The sequence below is a fragment of the Perissodus microlepis genome, chromosome 1 (genome assembly GCF_051167445.1).
Source record: "Perissodus microlepis isolate ML-2025 ecotype Zambia chromosome 1, ASM5116744v1, whole genome shotgun sequence".
Lineage (NCBI taxonomy): Eukaryota > Metazoa > Chordata > Actinopteri > Cichliformes > Cichlidae > Perissodus > Perissodus microlepis.
In genome coordinates this window covers 8,979,111-8,989,493 of record NC_140461.1, presented here as the reverse complement: position 1 = coordinate 8,989,493, position 10,383 = coordinate 8,979,111, and positions in this window count along the sequence as shown.

The following is a 10,383-nucleotide window of genomic DNA, read 5'->3' as shown; positions in this document are numbered from 1 at the left end:
AATGTCTTGAATGGTCACAGCAATTGCCCCAGATTAAATTAAATGTACATCTTTCTCCTGTTAGATTTGTATGCCCAATTAGTTAGAAAAACTAAGATTCTGACTAGATACTGATGGTGGTTTTATGGCACAGTAGTGCACAGACTACATATCTGCATAGTGCTTTAGAATGAGATACATAATGACTTCCAGTAGGTGCTGGTCTCCCATTTTATATATATTACTACTTTAAGTAGCTGTGATAGATTTTAGGGTTGGAACTGGAGAGTGTTCGCATTTAAGGTATTCAAAAGTGAGCATCCTTTCCTGATGGGAAACTGTAGTACAGTAAATAAAATGTATTTTTGAAAATCGGTATGTACATGTGACTTACAGTCTGTGATGTGTGCACAGCACAGTGAGCTGCAAGATCCCTGTAACAGTGAGATGAAGTGAAGGAGGGGACCAGGAACAGACTGGTTGGCTGACTCTCCTGTCTCTCTGGCCAAGTGCATTTTAACACCTGGAGTCCTGGCAAGGTCCTCTCCAAGCACTACACTAGGAGTTATTAAGAGCCCCCAAAAAAGGTGATTCAACTGATGTGGGTGGGGGGTATTGAGTGTCAACCAAACAAAAAAAACAAAAGAATTCCCATTCAAAAGATGGTGTAGCATTACACTCCTGCTAATCTTTATCAGCCTAATTTAATGGTTTGTGATATTTGATTTCATTTTTTACTTCAGCAAAGAGAGGAGGTACTATATGTATGGTGAACATATGGCACATATTAGATTACTCATATATTGTTTTGTTTCTGCAGTATCCTCTTTCTCATCCACTGGCTTCATGCAGCATATGTTCTCTGCCATTACTCATATCACAGAAGCTATTGAAGTTTATCTGGTATCTGATACCAGCAGTATGTTATATGTTCATAAACGGCCGCTAAGCTCCAGGTAACTTTTTTTATCCCCCTCAAAAAATTAACTGTAAACTTGTGGCAAACGTGGCTCCAAATGCATTTACCTGTTTTCTTGGAGCAACACTAGCCTCCAATTATTCAGGGTATTAATCATGCAAAACAGCAAATTGCATCATGTGAAGTTGTCATTTTGTTCTTAAAGATTTTTCTTTTATTGTTTACATTTTTCGAAACTACCATAATTTCTGCACGCTTTTTTAATTAGCCCTAATTTCAAGGCACATCTGAGGCGGATAGTCATTCTGCACGTATTTGCTCATAAACCAAAGTCAACCAAACTAGGTTTTGACCTGAAAATGAAATCTCACTGTTTTACTAAACAGAAAAAAATTAAACCTTCCAGATGGTTCTAGAAAAATGATTGAATCAAAAATTATAGCACAATAAAGTGTTTTTTGTTTGTTTTTTCATTTTCAAAGTGTCTGGTTTTGGATTATTCCTTAGGAACAGAAAATCTATGTTGAAGCCAAATTATGACACTCCTAAAGCAAGCAGTAACTGCAGAAAAATCATTGTAAGCATAGATCACATCTATGGGTATAGTGATTTTTGCAGACAACACAGGTGCAAATTTAAATATTTTGATAAATGATCATAGATAAATTCTTTTAAATACATTTTTGCAAACAATAAATATAAAAACAAAATAATAATGTTGCTGAGATCAAGCCTATTTTCTTTCTGCTTGTACGGTGTGTCCTTCTAAATGAATCATCAATTGTCTCCTGTCTCTGTCATCATCTAAATTGTATTATAAAGTCAAAATGCAGCACAATACATCTTCAGCGCAGCTATTGTGGCAAGTAATTGAACATATCAGTTCACAGAAGCTAATAAGAGCTAGCTTTGTAATGTAGGAATTGTACATTGACAAACGGATTGCATTTACTTCTTTCTGCTGTGCTTATTATCAGTAAGTTGTAATATAAATATGCAAATCTGCTGCTTGAACTTTACAATCCTCAGTTGAGGCTATTCATCTCCTTTAAAGTGTTCATTTACATGTGGAGAGCCCCCATGCATCAAGCCGTGTCATTTTGAAAGCAAATATTAATCAATTTTGCATTGTGGATTGCCCCGGAGCGGTGTGTAATACATGCAGTGTCTCAGCTGGGATGGATGCACGCAAACGGTTCCCCATTCAAACTTCTGATAACTGTGAAGTGCAGGCAGCACCATTAAGTGCTATCACTAAGCTTTATCATGTGAGGTGCACACATGCTCCACCATTCCCAACTCTGGACCTTTTTAAAATAGCTTTTCTTACAGATAAAACAACCTTGAATATAATGCTAATTTCCATTATCCCATCTAGATACACTCAAACGCAGCTACTGTATTCAGGCTGTATTTCTTTGACAGACGTTTCTGAGCTAACAGAGAAATTTCCTTGTGTGCTTTGGACATGCAAGACAAAAATACCATATAAGTTGTCTAATGGATAATTATTTTTTTAAAAAAAATTAAAGCCAGATGGCTTGTTGTCTTGTTGGCTTACTGGTGATGGCACATGTCACTGTAACTGACACTGAATCTTCCATATTGTTCAGTTGATAATACCTAGTGAGCCACCTACGATAATCTTTCAGGCTGAAGTTTGTCTGAGTCATGCAGACTGCTGTATTTCAGCTGACGCAGTCTGTTAATGTTGATACCCTTCAGAACTTGTTAAGCTCATTCCACTGTTCAGCAGCATGACTATTCAGTTTCACAGGAAGCTACAGCAGTTTCACTTTAGTGTAATGGATTGGAATAATACTGTGATTTCCTGTACTCAGACTCATGGCCCATGTAATTTGGTTGTCGGCATCATGATGTTGTACTAATGAGCTCTCAGTGTTGTGTCATGTTTTCATATGGCACTCCTTATATTGTCTGCTGGTGATGGTGAGAGTCTTTGGCTTTGTTACAGAGCTTTATAACCCATGATGGATTCATGTCATGTTTATCCATCTGCTCACATGCCCAGAGCTCCTCTCTTCACGGCTGCCTTAGCAGGAAAATATGAGTCTGTTTGGGGTCTTTCTGTTGTCTAAAAACTTGTAAAATGTGGTTATATTCAGTTAGTCATGTTTTCCAGGCAAATTATTTCAAATGTTTTTGGTGATTTTTTTTTCTCTAGCAACAATATGAGAATGTGGTCTTGAATGAAATGTATCAGCTATCAATAAGAGAGCCATGAAGTGTAGTAGATGCATTCCATAGTCCTCAAATATCAGTCACACTTTAGCTCATAACTAAAAACCCGAGAGTAACATGTTATGATCCAATGGTTTTCCTTGAAAGTTGTAAAAACACTGTACAGTGATATGGGGAAGAAATAAAGCTTGCAAAGTAATCTACTGTAGAGTAATGTATCTGTGCAAAATCTGTGAAAATCATCACAGTTGCATGGCAATCAGATTTTCTAGTTTATGCTCTAGCTTTGTTGAGGAGCTTTGTTCTAGCATCACTGTCATCATACTGAGTAATACCACATTTGGCAAGGCCGCTGGCGTTTTGCAGGCCGTGTAACCAACCTTACCAGGCAATCTGACAGGCTGAAACAACAGTCCTGATAAAGCCAAGCTAGCAACTAAGTAAAAACTCAGCATACAGCAAATACAGCAGCCTGCCCCCATTTCCCTAAGGGCTCCCTCCTACTCAATAGCGTCAGACACGGCAGACAAACGATGATAAAGTGATCCTCTCATGACTTTGACAGGGCCGACAGACAGCGGCAGGTTTGGCTCACGCAATAACGCCAGTCAGCCAGACTCAAAGAAGAGCAATGAGACACGCGTTTCATCTGCAGCTGAGCAGTCAAAGCGAACACCTTCCCTCACAGCCAGGTCCCTAATTATTGCAAACCACTTACTACTAAATAAAGAATATTGCTGCTGTCAGAACAGTCTCACAGTCTTTAATTTAGTTTTTAGAATTTCTAGATGACAGAAATTCTCTTTTGTCAGGAGCAGGAGGGTTATTTTTAATACAGTATACAAACATATTAGTTTATTGATTCTATTTACACTAAATCTTGGAAAAATATATTAATGTTATGAGAATGAATGTGTTTATTGGCCCAAGTTTGAGATGTGTAAACACAAAGCATGGTAAATAGTTTTAGTTTCCTATTGCTCTGAAACTATTTCTATGCGGTGACCTGTAATGACAGAAACAATGCAAGTAAACACAAAAACATTGTTTTTTGCTGTCATTTCCTAAGAATCAGAGGAAGTTTTCTGGTTTCTAAATCTAAATTTGTGGTCATAAGTGCGTGGTTATAAGCACAAGTCTTAAACCTGATGAAGGTAGTTAAACTGGCTGCAACAGAAGACTCTCATAATTGCACAGCAATGTCTTTGAACCTACCCACCATAATTCTGATATAACAAAAATGCATCTCAAACATCTGTATCTGTAGCACAAACTTGTACTCCTCCACTGATCACAATACATGATTACACAACTTCCAGACTAGGTGCACGAGGGCACCTATCAGCCACATCTATGGTACCAATGACAGCGGCACAATGGCTTGATGACATTAAAACGTGTCTAAAAGTGAAATACAAGTAAATGAATGAACAGTATTTTTTTTTTACTCTTTACATATACCAGTTTAGTCAAATGCCTTGCTTGATCTTCCAGGTAATTTAAAGCACCAGGAAGGACCATAATTGCTTTAAAGAAGCAACAAGGCCACAAGGAGAATGGTTGAGCCAAAGGTCAAGCATGTAATATCAAGGAGATCGCACAACTGTCTCCACTGCACAATAGCTTCCAGGAAAAGACACCATGTAGCCATTTCAGCATAAGACATTCATTTCTCTGTTAATTATAGTCATATTGCTGTATTGAAGTCCAGTGTTCTTTAACATATTCTTTGTTTTGAGTCCTTTTTGTCTCAGGTAATGGAATGTCAGCTCAGTGTGATTCCCGTGTGCTGCAGAGTGTTGATCAAAGTGACCTCTGCACCCCTCTGCTCCTGCAAATCAATACACGCAGTCAACAGGAGCTGACAGAAGCAGGCGCAACATATAATAAATGACAATTCACCAACACAATGGCAAGAGCATATCTGACAACTGCTGCTCATGGCAGTCATTTTCATGTGATGCCAAGCTGTTATGTTCAAAGTGGGATTCATTTGCCAGGACTGTCTCACACAGATGCTGATATTACAAGGCTGACTTGTAAGCACCTCATCCCCCAGTCATATGTTCCCGCTGAAGCTGTCCCAGCCAAGTGCTGACAGAGGCAGCGGTATTACAGTTGTATCTTTTTATTGTTGTTGTCTTTCAAAGGGAGCTTATATTGAAAGCAATTTTCCTCTTAAGGGAGCAAATTGTTCACAGAAAATTGTAACTGCCATTGCTTGGAGATGATTGGCTGCATCTTTTGGTGTTGGCAGCCAGGAATGGAAGGATTTCATATGCGGGATTGGAGAGGAAGAAAAAAAAAAGGAGCAGCGCATATTAAGATGTGTTGTGAAAAATGAGTGTGAATTTTCACACACTCCGGATGATGGAAAAGGCTGCTGTTTTTTTGTCAGGTGGAGGGGAAACAGAAATCTGTGTGTATTTTGTTCTTGTGCAAAGAGGTAGAGGCAATGTGTTGTGGTGATGGGAGGTGCAGTTATCATAAACTACTCTGTGAACCTATCAGAAAAACTGTCCATTTCCCTTCATGTTTTGTAGCTTTGTAGGGATCAAGAGGATTTGTTTTTGCTGGCAGTTTTCCCAACACCTGAAACAGAAGGAAAGGGACTTCTGGGTTGTGTTGTGGACTAGGCAGCTAAAACATATGTCAAATGGCTGCTTCTAAAACAATGAGAGGGACCAGCAAGGCTCCCTGTTCCCAAACAAAATCTTTGTAAACTGCACATATTTAAATTATGACTGGCTTATAAACATACAGAGCATATGGTTTAGCCATCCTTTTTTTCATAAGCACATAAGAAATTGAAGAATATTTTGACAGTTCTGCCTGCATTAATCTTAAAGTCTTGCACACTGCTAAGCTAAAAACAAACCATAGCAAAAAAGCTGCCCTATCCATGGTTAGGGGTGAGGAGGGACCTGCAAATCTGGCAAACCACAAATATTTTTTTGGCAAGAGTGCAAAATAGTAAAACACAAATATGGTTAAAAACAATGACAGGCTAAGACATTTTAGGGAAAATATCTCACATGCATTCAATGGAATAAACCACAAGATATCTGAATCATGGAGAAAGCTGATCTGTATTGCATTAAAAAGCCTATCCAGATCCATTCATTCAGTAGAACTGTTTAGAAATTATAATCAGACTAACGGTACAAAGTGTTGTTACAACAGCCACTAGGGCGGGGTTAGCTGGTTATCAGCTCCAGCTTCTGTGGATATCTCTAAAGTCCAACATATAGATTTCAAAATTCTTTTTCAATCTGATGACAACTTTCAAATTTGGAATATTTTGAACTACCAACATTACAAATTGCACCTTTAATACTTCTGTACACACCTGTGTACAGGACTTAATTCGCAGTGCCAGCTCTCCTGCAGACTTGCTGCCCCTAACTTTTCCCCTTGCATGCCAAATTGCGCCTTCTATGCCAAGGGGATTGATTGGGGAACAAAGCCAGACAGTAAATTCACTGCTAGAATTAGAGACTTCTCTTTGCTGTATGGTTAAATAAAATTTACTTTTATTGCATGCAAATTCATTTATTTATTTTGGTACTTTGTCTTTAATATTCAATAATGTGTAGTTCTTCTGATTTCTACCATAGTAATAAAAAAATATGAGCTTTATATAGCTCCGCAGCTTGATACCAAGCATGAATTCTAAAATAGTTTTACTTTTGGTTACTGCCAGTGTCAGTGGTGATGACCATTAAATGAATACTTCAGCTGTCGCTTGTTGTATGCTGTTAAAATGCAAAGGGATCACATGGCTGTCCTCGTGTTTTCATTTAACTGTGAAAACACAGAAAGGCCTTAATAATGATGTGGTTTTCAGCCTCCCTAAGACAAGATGTGAAGTACAAATCAAATATGCATGTCAAACTGTTTAAAAAGAAAGCAAATGCCATTCTAAAAGACAGCTGTGTATTTTATTTCTGTTTTCAGTATGTGTTGCAACAATGATGAACCACTGCATCTGGCCGAAATTATTGGTTAACCATGTAACCAGCCCAATCTGACCTAAAAACTGATGAAACCATGTACAATGTTTAAACCACAGTAACTGATGCTTAAGATCTTCCAAGATAGACAAGAAAACAAAAATTCTTAGCAGTCATAAGAACATCATTCAGCTGAACTGAACATTCAAATTCTCAGACTATAATGTATGATCCATCTATTCTTTGACTATCCCATTCAAGTTTGAAGGAGGGCTGGAGCCTAGCTGTCATGGATTGGGGGGAGCACACCGTCACCAGTCTGTCAGAGGACTATTATAGAGGGACAGAAAACCATTCATTCTCATATTCACACCTTGGGTCAATTTAGAATCACTGATTAACCTAACATACAAGTCGCTGGCAGGAAGCCAGAGTACAGAGAGAGAAGCTTTACAGGCGCAGGAAGAACATACAAGCTCTACACAGAAAGGCCTCAGCTGGTCACTGGATTCAAACCCAGGACCTTGCTGTGAGGCAACAGAGGCGACAAGTTAAGAGTTCATTTGCAACAAAAAAAAGTGTGACTTCCTTTAAAGCCATACTTCAATCTATTGCTGTCTGTCTATTCTCCAGTAAACTGCCCCTCGACATACCACATCCTCCCTCCTCCACCATCACCAACAGGTCGTTGCAGCTGCTGCTAATTACCCACATACTGACATTTCTCTAACTATAGACATAATGAATTATGAAAGTGACAGACCCAGACCAAACTCGCTCAGCAAACATCATGCCACACCTTCCACCAAACCTGTTTGTTTTGGGCGAGCTTGCCTCATCCATTAGTTGTTATTGTTTTTTCTAAACATGACATTGATTCAATTTACCACCAATCAATTTCAAATTGTTCTGACATTTCAGATATGACCTTAAAGCCAGGCAGTCCAAGAACTATGATTAGGATTAAACTTTTGTTAATGAGGTGATTTCTCTTCACACGGGGCCGTGTGACACGATAGAACAGGAGTGGTCAGTAAAAATTAGATCAATTATTGTGAACGAAACCGCTTTAACTTGATTACCTTTGCACTCGCTAATTTGTGTAATTAATAACCTCCCCTCAGCTGCAGAGAGCAGTTTATTAATAACAATCTATATCTGTGCTCCTTAATGAAATGGCAGGGGCCAGGCCATCCGTTCTGCAGGTAATGTCATAATCAATGGTGCCCTACGCACATGTTAATTACCGTAGTTATTAATTGTTACAGTTGGACTTGAATGCTACATGCTGTCAGCCCCTTTGTCCTGCTATGTATAGCAATCAGTGGATTGAAAATGGCAAATCTAATTAGCCATTCAGCAAGCAGGCTGGGAATCCAAATGAGACGGTATCAGCCCTGACAGCTGGCAGCCGAGGCGCCGTTCACACTGGGCCGTGAACAAAACCGGCATTATCCACTGCCCCGGGAACAACAGGAAAAGGCATGTATCGCAAACTAATAAATACATTCACAGCAGCAGCCTGCCATATCACACAATGGTCTAATGAAATGCTTGCTTGATGCCTTTGTTTGGGTACAAGGAGTGTTTATGCGTTTATCTGTACAGAGTGCACCTCGTCCATCCTGCAGGCACCAGAGAGTCATTTTTAAGGAGGAGAGAGATTCTGAACTTCTGGAAACCATTTTATGTAACTGATAAAAAAAAAATTGATTAAACCGATGATTCAAAATCCTTTATTAAGATGAAAAGAGCAAAAAAATAAAGTTGAAGTTTTATTTCAATATGAATTGCAATGGTGTGTATTTATAATAAAGATCAGCATTTATATAAATAAAGATGATATTATAATAATATAATCCACGACTAATCCATTAAGCTGCTCAATTCATAGTGAGGTTTTGTATGTTTCATAAACCCTGTCAAGAGCTCATAAGAAGTTTTCCTACACAGACAGTAATGTCTGGATTTGCAACCCTTGGATAAGCATGATGGATGGATGGATGGATGGACCTTCAGATTATCATTTGTCTCTTTAAATAATTTTACCTAATTGTTGCTATGGTTGTGAGAGGAAAGGGTTAATAAGAGTACAAAAGGAAGCAGGATGGGGTTTACTGACACAAACCATAATGTGGATTGTGACATAAAAAAAAGACCTTAATATTCACGTTTTTACACAAAGTGGATGACAATATGTAGTTCACAATGAAGCAGTATGCCTTGTGTGTGTCTGGTGTCAGTCTCCATATGCACTGCGCTTATATAATTAAGGGGTAATTCATATGAAATCATGGCCAGTAACTAAATGCTATCACGTGGGTCAAGGTTAACATTAAGAACAGCAAACAGTAGGCAGAGCTGATAGCAAAAAGGTCACAGGTTTCAATTTCCACAATGTGCAACCTGCAGAGACGATGGGGAAAGAGCATGCACGCGTGCATCTTCAACTTTGCATGAGTCAAAAACAGCGTTTTTAGCATTATAATAGACTAATCCCATTTTAAAGTTTGTCTTTTTAATTGATAAGAATATCACAAAAATTTGAGCATTATTAAGGATTGTTTGTTTTCTCCAAAAATAAAGGTTACTGCAAAATGCTCCACTGCCATCATCAGGTGTTATTACTGTGACTGTTGTCCAGTACTTAGTGTCTCATTTTTTCATACTTGCACTTGACATGTTGTCATGTATTATATTATATTAGCATTACAAGTAAATCTACTAGTGAAATTAATTCATTTCACTCTTTTGCAAGCAGGCGTACACATATAGTGTGCACGCATTCATTGTTTGCACATACACACACACACACACACACACACACATATCCATATTTAAAGCAGGCAGCAGCTTGTGTCTCCATCAAGAGAGCACCTGTAAATAATGCAGTGTTAAAGGTGGCAGCCAGGAGCGAATTACAGGGTGAACAGGTGGAAGGATCCCCACCCCCACAACCTCCACCTACACACCCTTCTATGCACCAACTCCACCAAACACAAAGCCATGCCAAGTCTCACTCTCAGCTTCACCAGCCGTATTCTTAACACCACACGTGCTTCGCTCCAGTGTGGTGGGCCCAGGGGGGCCGCCGGCCTTTCCTCTCGCCATACTCAAAGCAGTGATGGGCAATAAAAACACTTCACACCTTAAGTGAAAGATACGACTTTAAATATTTTACACACATTCTGCATATGCAATTTATCCACACCTGGCTCTTAGGACCAACAACATCTGGTAGCTGTTGCTTTAGAGGCAATTAATTCTTCATCCAAGCGACCAGGTCCTTTCTGAAAATGAGAGAGAACAACTTACGTGTTACTTAGATGA